The following is a 14,260-nucleotide window of genomic DNA, read 5'->3' as shown; positions in this document are numbered from 1 at the left end:
GCATTTTCAGCATAAGAGATGCTCTGAACAAGCAAATGTGCTTTGAACTTAGCTCTAAAATATGTCCTGAGATGTGGGAGCTATTTTTAAGACAGCGGCAAGGACCTGACAGACTGATATTTGCTGGAACACAAATTGCCTCCCATCTCTTCTGACCTTGCCCTGCAATGAGGCCCATCAAGTTACTATTGTCCCCCCGGGAAATATACTTTGCATTGTTCTGGGCATTACTGTTCCCCCTAAAGATGGGGCCATTTTTAAGCTGGGTAATGGGGAAGCGAAAGTGTGTGGCCAAACAAAAGAGTGGGAAAATAGAAAGGGCACTGAGTGGCAATGAAAAAAAGCTGCAAAACGAAACAACAGCAAAAGAACAAGAGAACTAGAACTAGAGTGATAATCACACACACTTATATCTATCAACCTATCATCTATCAATCTATCAATTATCTATCAATTATCTCTCTATTGAATGTCTATCTACCTATGGATCTCTCCATGGATCTATTATGTTGGTGGCAATAAGAAGAACGGCATATTTGAACTAAAGCAGATCAAGATAGGAACACATATTTTTGGGTTTCATTTGTCAAAGAGGGTGAACGTGCCAAGAAAGTCTAACTGCGATGGGGGATGGAGGTTTGTCTCCTCTTCTTCTTTACTCTCAGCAATCCCTCTCGCCACTTCATGTCCTCATATCAGACACTGAAAAGCAAAACTATGGACCAGAAGTCAGGGAACCCAAGTTATAGCCAGGTATTGTACCTCCTCAAAGGTAAGTAGGAAAGAAAGATTCTTCAACTTCAGTATCGCTGTGAGACCCAAGAATCCAGCCAGCACACCGAGAAGCCATCCAACTAGATGTTCAGATATAAGTCAACAGAATCCACATATGACCCTTTAGCGAGGGACCTTGGCAACAGGTCCCAAGGAGGGAGAAGGATGAGGAAACTTGAAATTAGGACATAAAGGACAGTTGAAGGAATCAGAGATATATAGGCTGGAATCGGAAAGACTCCTGGGGGATGGGCTATATAAATATGTGAAAATGTGAAAGGTTGTTATTTCAAATTCAAAGAATTAGATTTCTTCCGTTCTATCCTAGACTGATGGTTCTGACACTTTTCAACAGGACTCATCTAGTGGACAATGTGTACATCATAAGTATGGGTGACTGCTATCTGAATACTGCTTAGATAAGAAAGGTTTTAGGTGTTGTGTAATCTTACCCCTACTTGTAACCCCACCCCATTTCTCTCCCAAGTGGAATGCCACTTCAGAAAGGTGGAGGACACAGGGCTTCCCTGGTGGCGCAGTGGTTGAGAATCCGCCTGCCGATGCAGGGGACACGGGTTCGAGCCCCGGTCCGGGAGGATCCCGCATGCCGCGGAGCGGCTGGGCCCGTGAGCCGTGGCCACTGAGCCTGTGTGTCCGGATCCTGTGCTCCGCAATGGGAGAGGCCACAACGGTGAGAGGCCTGCCTAGCACAAAAAAAAAAAAAAAAAAAAAAAAAAAGCCAGGATTCAAACCTCAGTTGGTAGGATGCTGAAGAATATATTCCTTTTGTCCATTCCCCGTGGTGTGCCTACCACCCTTCACACTTTTGTTGATCATAGCTTGTGGCACATTGTACTGCAATTTTATAGTAATGTCATTGATTTTTAAAATTTATTTTAAAATAAATATAGTTGATTTACAATGTTGAGTTAATTTCTGCTGTACAGAAAAGTGATTCAGTTATATATGTATGTGTATGTATATTCTTTTTCATATTCTTTTCCCTTGTGGTTTATCATAGGATATTGAATATAGTTCCCTGTGCTGTACAGGAGGACCTCGTTTATCCATTCTGTATATAATAGTTTGCATCTGCTCACCCCAAACTCCCAATCGTTCCCTGTCCCCCACCCTCCCCCTTGGCAACCACAAGTCTATTCTCCAAGTCTGTGGGTCTATTTCTGTTTCATAGGTAAGTTCATTTGTGTGGTATTTTAGATTCCACATATGAATGATATCATATGGTGTTTGTCTTTCTCTTTCCGACTTACTTCACTTAGTATGATAATCTTGTGTTGCTGTAAATGGTATTATTTTGTTCTTTTTTATGGCTGAGTAATATTCCATTGTATATACATGTATACCGCCTCTTCTTTATCCATTCATCTTTTGATGGACATTTAGGTTGCTTCTGTGTCTTGGCTATTGTGAATAGTGCTGCAGTGAACGTAGGGGTGCATGTATCTTTTCAAATTAGAGTTTTCTCTGGATATATGCCCAGGAGTAGGATTGCAGGATTATATGGCAACTGTACTTTTAGTTTTTTGAGGACCCTCCATTATTGTCTTTGATTTCTTTACCCATCTCCTCCTTACTTGAGGACAAATATTCTTAAATCACCAATACCTCTCACTGGCCCCAGCAATACAGCTGAGGTTCCATAAATGTTTTTTGACTGAATGGGAAAAAAAGAGGCAGTTGCACTAGAACCAAATTTAGAAGGCAGAAATGAAAGAGGTTTCTGGGAAACCAGAAAAAATATTTTAATGCCAATGACATTTTTTGTCATCAAATGATAATAAAGATAGCTCTTAGGCTCACTGTGCTCGCCAATAGATTGGCCACTAGCCACATGTGGCTATTTAAATTTACATTAATTCTAATTAAATAAAATTGAAAATTTATTTCCTTAGTCACACTCTTCACATTTCAAGTGATAAGCAGCCACAGGTGACCAGTGGCTATTTTATTGAATCATGCAGATACAGAACATTTTCATCAGCACAGGGAGTTCTATAGGACAGCACTGAAAGAGAACAAAAAAGGAGTGAAATTTTTCAGAAGAAATAAGGGGGCATTTTAAAAGAAAAATCACATTTTGCATGTGCTAAAATACAGCATGAGAAAAAAGAACAGGGATGAGCAAGGCATACACAGGAAATAGTCCTTGCAGAGAAAAAATCCAGAACAAAACAAAATAAATCTGTTTACTTCAGGAACAAGACTAGTGTGAGATGCCCCAGTTGGCACAGTTTATTAAACCCTACTCACCCTAAAATCCATCTATCCTACACCTTGTGTATGCTCCTGGCCTCCAGAGCCCTCCTATATAATCACTCCGTCACTGATACTTCGACTCCTGAGCCCTTTTGACATCATCCTACTTCCTAGCTAAGCCTCCTCTGTGCACGCATCCACCCTTCACATCTTCATACCTGAGATTGTGCAGCCAAATGTGGGCGGAGAAAAGCCCACCATCACTGGTTGCACATTAAATTCATGACAACTAAACTTCTGTCCTTAAGTTAACCTACAACAGTAACAAGCAATCATACAAACGTTTCTGTTGCTCATTCATCCTCCTTCTCCGAGGTGACACTGTAAACCAACTCATTCTCTAATGCCCCTTCACAGCTGGTGGCCTGGTTCCTGTTTTGCTGTGACAATGCAGACAGTCGGAAGAGAACTCCTGCAGCCTCCCACTACTGCATCTACTTAACCTCACCTGTGGCCATTTCCTGTTATGGGGGAGGGGGGGTGACAGCTGCTGTCTGAGGCCAGCTCTCTACCCGAGCACTGGATCTGTTTACTTTTGGCTACTCAAGTTGATCACGCTAGTAATTGTCCTGTTTCTCCTCTGCACGATCAATTTCTCTCTTCTCTTGGATTATTTTCATCAACATATAAACATTCTGCAATTTCTTCCATCTTAAAAAATCCTCTCTTCTTTTTTTACTTCACTGATCACTCTTTTTCAGTCTCGGTTGTTGATTTCTCCTTTTCTCTCAGACCTCATTCTCACGTCTTTCATTCTTTCATCACCATCTAGGGGCTGATGCCTCCCGATAGCGACCTCCATCCCGTAACTCTCCCCAGCCCTCCAGGCTCCTGCTGCCTTCTCTCCTCCACTCTGACTTCCAATAATCATACACCTCAAATGTACTCTCACTGCCTCTTCGCTCTTTTCAGTTAATGGCAACTCCTCAAAAAGCTGGTGTTATCTGTCTCACAGACAGCCTGCCTGCAAATCCTATTGGCTTTACCCTCAACGTATTCTCATAGTCTGAAAGCTTTTCACCACATCACTCCTCCTACCCAGGTTGCAGCCAGTATCATCTCTCACACACATCATTACAAGCTCTGTCTAACAGTTCTCCCTGCTTCCACACTTTGTCTCTGTGAACAATTCACCCGGCAGCTGGAATAGTACTGTTAAAACAAGGTCAGATCATGGCTCGTGAAAGTTCTCTACTCATTACGCTCCAATAGCTTTCATCTCACACTGTATAAGCCAAAATCCTTACAGTGACCTACAAGACCCTACAGCATCTTCACCCTTCTCTAAAGCCCAATACCCCCATTATCTTATTTTCCTCTCCTTTGTACTTTGTACACTTCAGAAAAACTGACACCTTTGTTCCTTAAACTTGCCAGGCATACTCTCAACCTAGGGCACTTGTACTTTTTCTTGCCTCTGCCTGGAACATTTATCCCCCAGATATTCACATGCCTCGGTCTTTCATTTCAGATATTTATTAAAATGTTGCTTAGTAGGGAATTCTGAGAGAGAAGAGATCAAGTACAATTTTTTCCCAAGTAACAATGGAGAGTACATTAGGGATGTGTATAGCTGTCAAACAGCTGAATCTATAGAAGGAGAAAGCCATCCAGAGACAGGGTTTCCTTTCCATTTAATACTCATCATGTAGATTTTTAAAATAAAGGATATCTTAATTGGATGAGAAATCATAATAAGCCTTAGATCATTTACATTATATTATAGTATAATATACGTACTATATAATGTTATATAGCGTATCATACCATATAAATGGATGACCATTACCACTCAGCTGTCTCCTATGCATAGCACACGTACACACACACACACACACACAGACAAGGAAGGTGATCAACTCTATGGAAGAGTAGGGAAACTTATTACAAAAAGAAGCACTATCCTTTGTAAATAATTTTATAAAACTAATAGAATCAGAGGTAACCAAATTTTTACTCTTTGGTTAAATTGATCAGCTCATACAGATTTTAAGGTGCTTATTTAGATAAATATGCTAACAGTCTGGAACAAAATCAACAAAACATGGTGTGAACCAGTAGACATTAGGTACTTTGTCTCTAGGGAAGAAACTAGATGGTAAAATAGGAGACAAAATAGTATCTATCATTCTGTAATAATGACCAAAATTAATTCCTCAAAATCTCAACGAGGGCTTCCCTGGTGGCGCAGTGGTTGAGAGTCCGCCTGCCGATGCAGGGGACGCGGGTTCGTGCCCCGGTCTGGGAGGATCCCACATGCCGCGGAGCGGCTGGGCCCGTGAGCCATGGCCGCTGGGCCTGCGCGTCCGGAGCCTGTGCTCCGCAACGGAAGAGGCCACAGCGGTGAGTGGCCCGCGCACCGCAAAAAAACCCCAAAAAACTCAACAAGTTTGTTGTGGCATGAAGAAAAAGATAAATAAATTCCTATTAGAACATGAAAGAGTTAGAAATATATGAAAAATAATCAGAAGAGGGAGATCTGTCCACCCCATTCAATCTGTCCAACTGGTAACACTTGCTAAATTAGATCTGTATAGTGTGAATTTTCAGGGAAAACACTAAAACCACAGTGAATGATAAATATCTCCTGATATTTGAGTTTAATGAAGAAGAAGTACAAAAACTAACATTTGTTGAGAGGACACAATGTACCAGGCATTATGACAGGCTTTTAAAGTGTGATCATCCTTAAAACTGTGGTGGATACTGTTACCTCCTCTTACTGAGGAAGAAACTGAAGTTTTGTGGTCAAGCTGAGATTAATATCATGAACTGCTAGATACAAAGCCTGTGATTCTTCTCTCTACCATCCCAGAGAATATAAAAATGAACTGAAAACATAAAACTGAAAACAATAAAATTCAAAGAACAAATAAATTAATCTGTAGGTTAGGAATTAAGGAGATCTGAGAAAATAAATAAGTGAACAATCAGGCCAAGCCCAAATAAAATCATGATTTGTAGGCATTTTAGAGTGTGGGAGAAGAAAAGAAGGCACTAACAGGCTTACATAATAAAAAGAGGATCTGGAAAGATGATCCTGAAAGAATAATTGTGGCTGACAGAGGAGTTCTTTATAGGTCAGTTTGGGGAACAAGAAAAGTGCAGGAAAAGGAGCAAGGACATGGTCAAAAGTTATCAAAGAGAGAAGCAGAAAATAATCCAAAAGCAGGCGTCTTTGCACAGGAAACCAAGAGCATGAACAATCCCTTGAAGAGGAAAGTTGTTCTTGGGTTTGCTGACCTAGTTACTGAGTTCAAAGAGAGTTTTGAGAACTGCTGGGAAATTTTTCTTTATCCTAGACACTCTCCAGGGGAGAAAGTCAACTCCCACGTGGAAGGAATGCAAGGAATAATTCTTGACTGACTGACTGATAGGGTCAACAATGATGAGAAAGATGGAGAGCAGTCACGGATAGTAACTAAAAAAGTCATCGCTGTATTTGTTTCAGGAGTAGCCTGCAAAACTAGCATTATTCAAACAGAGTGGTTGGAAAGAGATGGTCCTTTGCTGGGAAATCTCCACTTCTCCAAGGGATGGAAGCATCACAGAATGATTATTACATTTGATTATGCAGTAGAGAAAAGGAAATCATGACTAATGCCAAGAGATGGTGGAGAAGATAAACTGATAGAAGAACTGTGGTATTTTATTCCAAGTAGACCCCAAACCCCATGCTTAATGCATTGCTCGGGAAGGAAATGAAAGTCTCAGGGCATTTTGTGGGTGAGAACAGCACTGTCTGTAAGAAGCCTCAGACAATATGGAACTATACATAGGAAGGTGATAACAACTGTCAGTCCACTACTATGTGTTATTTTCTTCACTCGCATTATTTTATTTCTTCTTTATCATTAATTTGTGGGTGTTATGCACATAAGATTGATGGAAGATTCATGTTTTGCTCAAAACTGCAGTACTCATAGACTTATAATACCCATAATAGCTGAACGTCTGATTCCAAGTCTGACCAGTTGGCTGACTGTGGTCCCAGCTCCTTCCACTGGCCCAGATTGCCTTCACAGGTGACAGGTTTAAAGATGAAGACAGGAAAAAGGGAAAGAAAAGTTGAAGAATATAAGAGATGCATGATAACCTAATAACAGATAGCTGGTGGTTGTGATTGAAAGCATCACTGAAATTCTTCAGGATATAGATGAACTGGACTAAAATAGAAATTCCTTATCAACGATGTACCCGTTATACTTGTATGATGTTCTTAGGGAGAGAGATGGCAGTTCCAGGATGACCAAAGTCCTGACAGTGAATAAATGGCACCTCAGTGGGTGTAATTGAAGAGAGTTTTAATGAATGGACTATTTACAGAGGTGTGAGAGGGGTTAAAGGATAATGAAACTCCCAGGGAGCAATAACGCAAGTCCCCCAATTTTTAAGGGATGGATGTATTGAAGAATGACTGTTACACTTGTTTATGTTACTACCCCTGATCCTGAGAGGGAGGGGAAGGAATGGTATTACTGGAATTTGTTATCACTGGAATTCGGTAAGGGCTATAGCATTAGGAGAAGAGTTGCTGGAAAGACGCTATAGTCTTAGGAGAAATGTAGCTGCTGTCAAAACCATAGCCTTGCATGCAGGGAATTGGCAATGGGGTGTGTCAATACCCCTGTTTCTCTCTATTCCAACCCTAGGATCTCCTGGCAGGAGGACAAGAGAGCTTGGGTAAACAGTCCGTAGAGATTTCCCTCTCAGGGCACAGAGTAGGATGGAGAGGGTGGAGATAAGATCTAGGCTGGAAAACCAGAACATCTAGCATATGGGGCTTTACATTATGCATAAGCTAATTAGCACATCTCCTCTTCCCAAGCCACCCCAAAATAAAACAACTCTAAACAAAAATGCAGCACCTACGCTGCAAATGCAGACTCAAGGTCTGTCTTTTGGCACACATTTCCAACAAAATTATTGCCTCTAAGCCATCCTATATAGAAATTCTGAAGCCACCAGTGGACAGGGGAAAAGTACTTTTCCCAGATAAGGATGAGTAAAAGGGAGACAATGCACGTGGTTTTTTGCCTCAGATAAGAGAAAGTCAGGAGGACAAAGTTGTGGGTATGACATGGTAAAGGGGGTATAGAAATTAAGAGAAAGAGCAAGCAAATGGATATTATAGAAGCAAATTGTATGGTGTTTTATTAAGTGGAAAGAGACAAAGAAAGAACCAAGAATCACAATCTGGGGATATAGTCTCTGAGGCTGGAAGAATGTGGTATTTATATTCTTTCTCCCTGGTTTCTTCAGGAGCTTTCAACACTGAAGAGAAAATGTCAAGAGAAAATGTCTGGGAAGGGTGATGGACATTAACTCATTTATACCTCACAACAACCTACTGAGAGAAGTTTCCTCATCCTCACTTTATAAATGGGGAAGTTAAGTAGTCTGTCCAAGAACACATCCCTGGTAATAGGTAAAGCTAGAAGGCCACCTCCTTTCTGACAATTCTCTTGGCCAACAGCCCTTCCTGCAGAGAACATGGGGAGGAGGTCTCAGCTCAGTATATATGAGGAGCTAGCCGGACACCTCAGCTTTCCACAAGTTGTTCTTCTTGACTGCAGGTTGAAAGAGCTTAGGCCATCTGAGCTGTTGCTGTTGGATGATGAAGGGTTTTCCTTGGCAAGCTGTCCTAAAGACCCATGACCCTATACCCTTAGACATGTCTCCATTCTTAGAGGAACAAGCATGATGGCACTGTATGAGTTTGCTCGGGCTGCTATAACAAAGTACCACAAATAGGCTGGCTTAAACAACAGAAATTTATCATGTCATAGTTCTAGAGGCTAAAAGTGCTGGATCAAGGTATCCGCAGTGTTGGTTCTTTCTGAAGGCTGTGAGGGAAAATCTCTTCCGTGCCTTCCCCTACCTTTTCATGGTTTGCTGACAATCTCTGGCGTTCCTTGATTTGCGGAAGCATCACCCGATCTCTGCCTTTTGTCTTCACGTGGCATTCTCCCTGTGTGCCTGTCTCTGTGTCCACACTTCTCCTTTTTATAAGGACAGGGTCATATGGGATTAAGGTTCACCATAATCACCTCATCTTAACTACCTACATCAGCAATGACCCTAATTCCAAATAGGGTTACATTCTGAATGCATATGTTTAGGATTTCAACATATGCATTTTTGAGGAATACAATTCAACTTGTAACAGCAGCCTATAAATTTATCAATGGGTTCTAAGAAGAATTGGTTCGTAGGGCTTGAACATCTAAGAAAGAAGATATAAATAAAAGGGAAACAATGGACATTTAGAGTATTGCTCATAAGAACTATGATAGCCTGATTCTGTTCAAATGTAGTTGGCTTTGGTGCCTCAAAGTCCATTATATGAATATGTATAATGTGCAAATACATTTTATAATAACCTTTGAGGATCAAATGAGATACCATATGTGATGGCACTTTGCAAGCTGTGTGCATTTCAAATTGAGGCATGAATTTTATTGTCATCACTATGTCTTTATTTATATACATAGCTTCTTTTTATTGTTACATTGGACATTTCTAACTTATATGGTCCATTTCTTTTCACTTCATTACATCCTGGATTAGTAGCATATATGTCTATTTCCTTTTAGGAAACCGAGCCCCTCCGCTTTTTTTCCTTGATTATTCTAAAATATCTTTCCCAACTCTCATTTAAATGCAAAGTCAAGTCTTGACACTGGGTTGTTCAAGTAGCCAACTCCAGCTAAACAGCTTCACTAACAGAAGGAACTTAAGCTGCCATCACACTCAGCACATTGACTACACACCAGCTCGCATACTGATAAATTAGAAATTGAGACCATGTGTGGATGCTCCAGTCCGATTTGGCTGGCAGCCCCGGTGACCTTTGGCTCCTTCTTTCTCTGGCTGCTAGTATGAATTGTCCTCTCCAGTTGTAACTGGCTCTCAGGCTAACACGTATTCAATATCCTTCTGTTTCATTCATTTTTTTTTTTTTTTTTGCAGAAAATAAACCTACATGTTTTGAGTTTCTGTGTCTAACTCAGAACTCAAATATTAAAGCGCTCCTTCGATTTATGTGAAAATGAATACTATATCTGACACAGGCATCATCACCTCTGCTTTTTTTTGACCCTTACCTTCCCCTCTTCATTATTCTCAAATGTGGTCACTCTGCCCTGGTGACTAATGATCTACAAGTTATTTCATCCAACCGAAATGTATTGAGCCCCCATCATCTATCTTGTACCGTGCTGGGAGCTATAGAGAAGATGAGGATACTCGGTACGTTTAAAAAGTGTTGAATTTAAAGTTATTGTTTTGATCAATGACCACGCACACAGGTTTCCAACATGCAGTGCTTTGCAAGTTGGAGGAGACCCGGGAGTGGCGTGTGCGATGCTGGGCTGAGTGGGAGGCTCTTCCCGGTGAGGGAGTGGACTCAGCGGCTCAGCACCCACAGCTCAGTGGCTTGATCGTTTTCGTTTTGCCACAGCCTTGACTCTCATCAATTTTCAATTTCCTGAATCTTATAGGGGGAAATAATGTACTGTAACGGCAATCACTGAAAGTCTTAAGGCATTTCTCTCAGAAATGCCAAATCCCATCTCTCCATGTAAAATATAATAATGGTTTATAATCTAGATTAGGAGTTTAGAAATAAGTGCCTTGACATTTTCAGCCCCTAAGAGAATCCTTTTTTTTCCCTCTCCTAAACTTTCTAGAGAATCCATGGTTTATAACTAACCAAACATCCAATTATTTATCAAGCAGTTATGCAGAAGCTCCCATACTTGAAAAGTGACTTAACAAACTATAAGACCTGGCTGTTATTTTCAAGGAGTTTATAATCTAGTTGGGGAAATGAAGCAGGTTTCTTTTTATGGCACTAACATAAGTCAAGAAAGCAGAGGATGATAAACAACGAGTGAATAGTTCCTCTTGTGCCTTGTTCATTATCAGGAGTCTTTAGAGCCAACCTCTACATCTAATCACCACCACACAAACACCTTCTCTCCTAGAGCTTTAGAGCTAGGCACCTCTAAGTGGGTCACCTGACAGAGTGAACTCATCAGTTGAGAACCAGGGTGACAAGGACAGAGGCAGCAGTTGCAATTTGAAATGTGCCTTTGTTTTCTAAAAGCCTTTCATTAACAAAATTTTGTGCAATGAAAGGGCAACGACAGAACTCACCTACCTCCTTCCCTTGTTGTTCAGATAACATTTAAGAGCTTTGAATTTCTTACAAATTTGAAGTTGCTCAAACTGGGCAAGGGAGGAGATTAAAATCACCTTCTGTGATGCTACATGGAGCATTGCTACATGGAGTAATGCTACCATGGAGGCCTCAATCCTCCTGCCAGCAGAAGGAAATGTATTTTCTCTATTTAAAAGGATTTCCTCTCCCCCAACCCCTCCCCAGGCATTTGGTTGTGATGGAGTTTGGTTTGACTAATTTTAGTTCTTCTGCTCCGCGCAAGATAGACAGTGATGAATTGTATATTAAAGATGTGATTAATGGTTACTTTCTATTCAGTGTAATTATCAGGTGATACTTTCAATGAAAAATGTTAGAAAATGAATTTTTTCACTCCAGATAACTATCCACCTTGTCTGAAAAGAAAAATGTTCTCTACTTTCAACGTGTTTCTGTAGAGCATGGCCACTGGGGGTGGGGGGGGGGGGAGGAGAGAGAGAGAGAGAGAGAGAGAGAGAGAGAGACAGCACACTGGTTTTATGAGCTTTGTAGAATAAAATGGGTTTGGATGAGTGTCTCTCTCTGCAAAGATATTCTTGGGAAATCTCTGGATAAGAAAACTTTAAATTTTACCTTAATCCTGGATGATTTTACCAGCTTCTATTAGTCTTTTCAATCATTTCTGACATTGAATCCATTTTAGAGATTACTTTAGATTAGTATCCCTAAAGCAGGGCATTAAGCGTACACATCTCCTTCCGGAAACCTCCAACAATTTAGCATTACCATAAGAGGAATAACAAAATTATCAGCATGACACTTAACACCCTTTGACAAAGGACAAGCATGCTGTTGAACCTGATGTTTCAATTCCAAACCTCTGCTCTTTCAAGACTTATCACCTCCTGTTCATCTCAACTAGCCGTGTTCCTAAGGGGCCAAGCTTCGCCTTGCCCTTTTTCCCATCTGTTTTTAACTGTAAGGAAAAATTGTATACAACTCTCATATGAACCAAAAGATTATTAGACTTCTTCAATAGGGGAACTATGTATTGTTTAGAGCACTCCCCGTGAATTATCTGATTCTCTAGGGTTTGTGTATTTCATTGTCTTGAAGCTATTATACAACTTTGTAGAGTTAGAAGTTAACTTGGAAAAACCGGATAGTAATTCGTATAATTCTTTTCTATATAAATGAAGATAAACTCTGCCAGCTAGAGGTTCAATCGATTTCCCTTGTTGTGCATTGTTGGAAAAAACCTGTTTTGCCTCTATTAAGCAAATTCATTTCAGCATTCCTGATGGTCATGCATGTTTGGTCTTTGGATTCTCCTTTGAACTTATTATAACGTTTGTTTCTAGCACCCTTACCAACTGATGAGTTAACTAAAATTTTTGACCCGTTTGTTTTATATTTTTATATATGATTTACTTTTTATGAAATTTATCCTTTAATGTTATCTACCAATTTTTAATAGACTATTTTTAGATCCGTTTTAGGTTTACACTAAAATTGAATAGGAATTACAGAGAGTTCCCATATGCCCCCCACCCCTACAGAAGTACTGTCTCCTCCACTATCAACATCTAGTGCCTGAGTGGTACATTATTTTTTATCAACTGATGGACCTACACAGATTATATAATAATCACCCCAAGTCTATAGTTTCCATTAGGGTTCACTCTTGGTTTTGTACATTCTGTAGATTTTGATAAATGTGTAATGATATGAATTCACTGTTATAATACCATGTGCTGTTATATGTATATGTGTGTGTTTTAACCACAACTAAAAAAATTAAAATTAAAAAAAAGAATAGATTCACTGCCTTGAAAGTGCTCTGTGCTCCATTTATTCATCCCTTCCTTCCCCCAACCACTGTCAACTCCCAATCTTTTACTCTCGCCATAGTTTTTCCTTTTCCAGAATGTCATATAATTGAAATCATACAGTATACGGCCTTTTCTTTTCTCTTTTTAAAATTAATTAATTTATTTATTCACCTATTTATTGATTTGGTTGCATTGGGTCTTTGTTGCTGTGTGAGGGCTTTCTCTAGTTGTGGTGAGAGGGGGCTACTCCTTGTTGCAGTGCGTGGACTTCTCATTGCGGTGGCTTCTCTTGTTGTGGAGCACGGGCTCTAGGCACACAGGCTTTAGTAGTTGTGGCACGCATGCTCAGTAGTTGTGGCTCATGGGCTCTAGAGCGCGAGCTCAGCAGTTGTGGCGCACGGGCTTAGTTGCTCTGCGGCATGTGGGCTCTTCCCAGACCAGGGCTCGAACCTATGTCCCCTGCATCGGCAGGCGGATTCTTAACCACTGCGCCACCAGAGAAGTCCATGTACGGCCTTTTCCTATTAGCTTGTCTCACTTTGTAGTATACATTTAAGCTTCCTTCTTCCACATCTTTTCATAGCTTGATAACTCATTTCCTTTTAGAATAATAATTCATTATATGGATATACCACAGATTATTTATTCATTCACCTACTGAAAGGTATCTTGCTTGCTTCCAAGTTTTGGCATTCTGAATAAAGCTGCTCTAAATATCCAAGTGCAGGTTTTGTGTGGACATTTTTTTCGATTCATCTGATAGATACCAGTGAGCACAGTTGTAGGATCACATGGTAAGTGTTTGTTTACCTTAGTAAAAAACTGCCAAACTGTCTTCCAAAGTGGCTGCACCATTCTGCCTTCTCACACGCAATGAATGAGGGTTCCTGTCAGAACTGGTATTGTCAGTGTTCTAGATTGTGACCATTCTAATAGATGTGTAGTGGTATCTCACTGTTTTAATTTGCAATTCCTTGATGAGATATGATATGGAGCATCTTCTCATATGTTCATTTGCCATCTGTATATCTTCTTTGATGAGATGTCTGTTTAGATCTTTTGCCCATTTTTAAATCAGGTTTTCATTATTTCATTATTGTTGAGTTTTGATATACCAAATTTTTAATGTTTAACTCAGAGTTTTCAATCTCAGCTGTATATTAGAATCATCTCTAGAACTTTCAAAAAATAAAGGTCTGACTTATTTGCCTCC

At 40.2% G+C, this 14,260-nt stretch overlaps 1 protein-coding gene across 1 annotated transcript in view; it reads left to right on the top strand.

Annotated features, from left to right (window-relative positions):
* The window catches only part of DPP10 (dipeptidyl peptidase like 10), a 1,329,914-nt gene that overhangs the window by 118,552 nt on the left and 1,197,102 nt on the right, over positions 1–14,260 (top strand). The window lies entirely within an intron of this gene.

This window comes from Kogia breviceps, chromosome 2, assembly GCF_026419965.1.
Source record: "Kogia breviceps isolate mKogBre1 chromosome 2, mKogBre1 haplotype 1, whole genome shotgun sequence".
Lineage (NCBI taxonomy): Eukaryota > Metazoa > Chordata > Mammalia > Artiodactyla > Physeteridae > Kogia > Kogia breviceps.
This window is presented reverse-complemented; position numbering and strand designations above follow the sequence as displayed.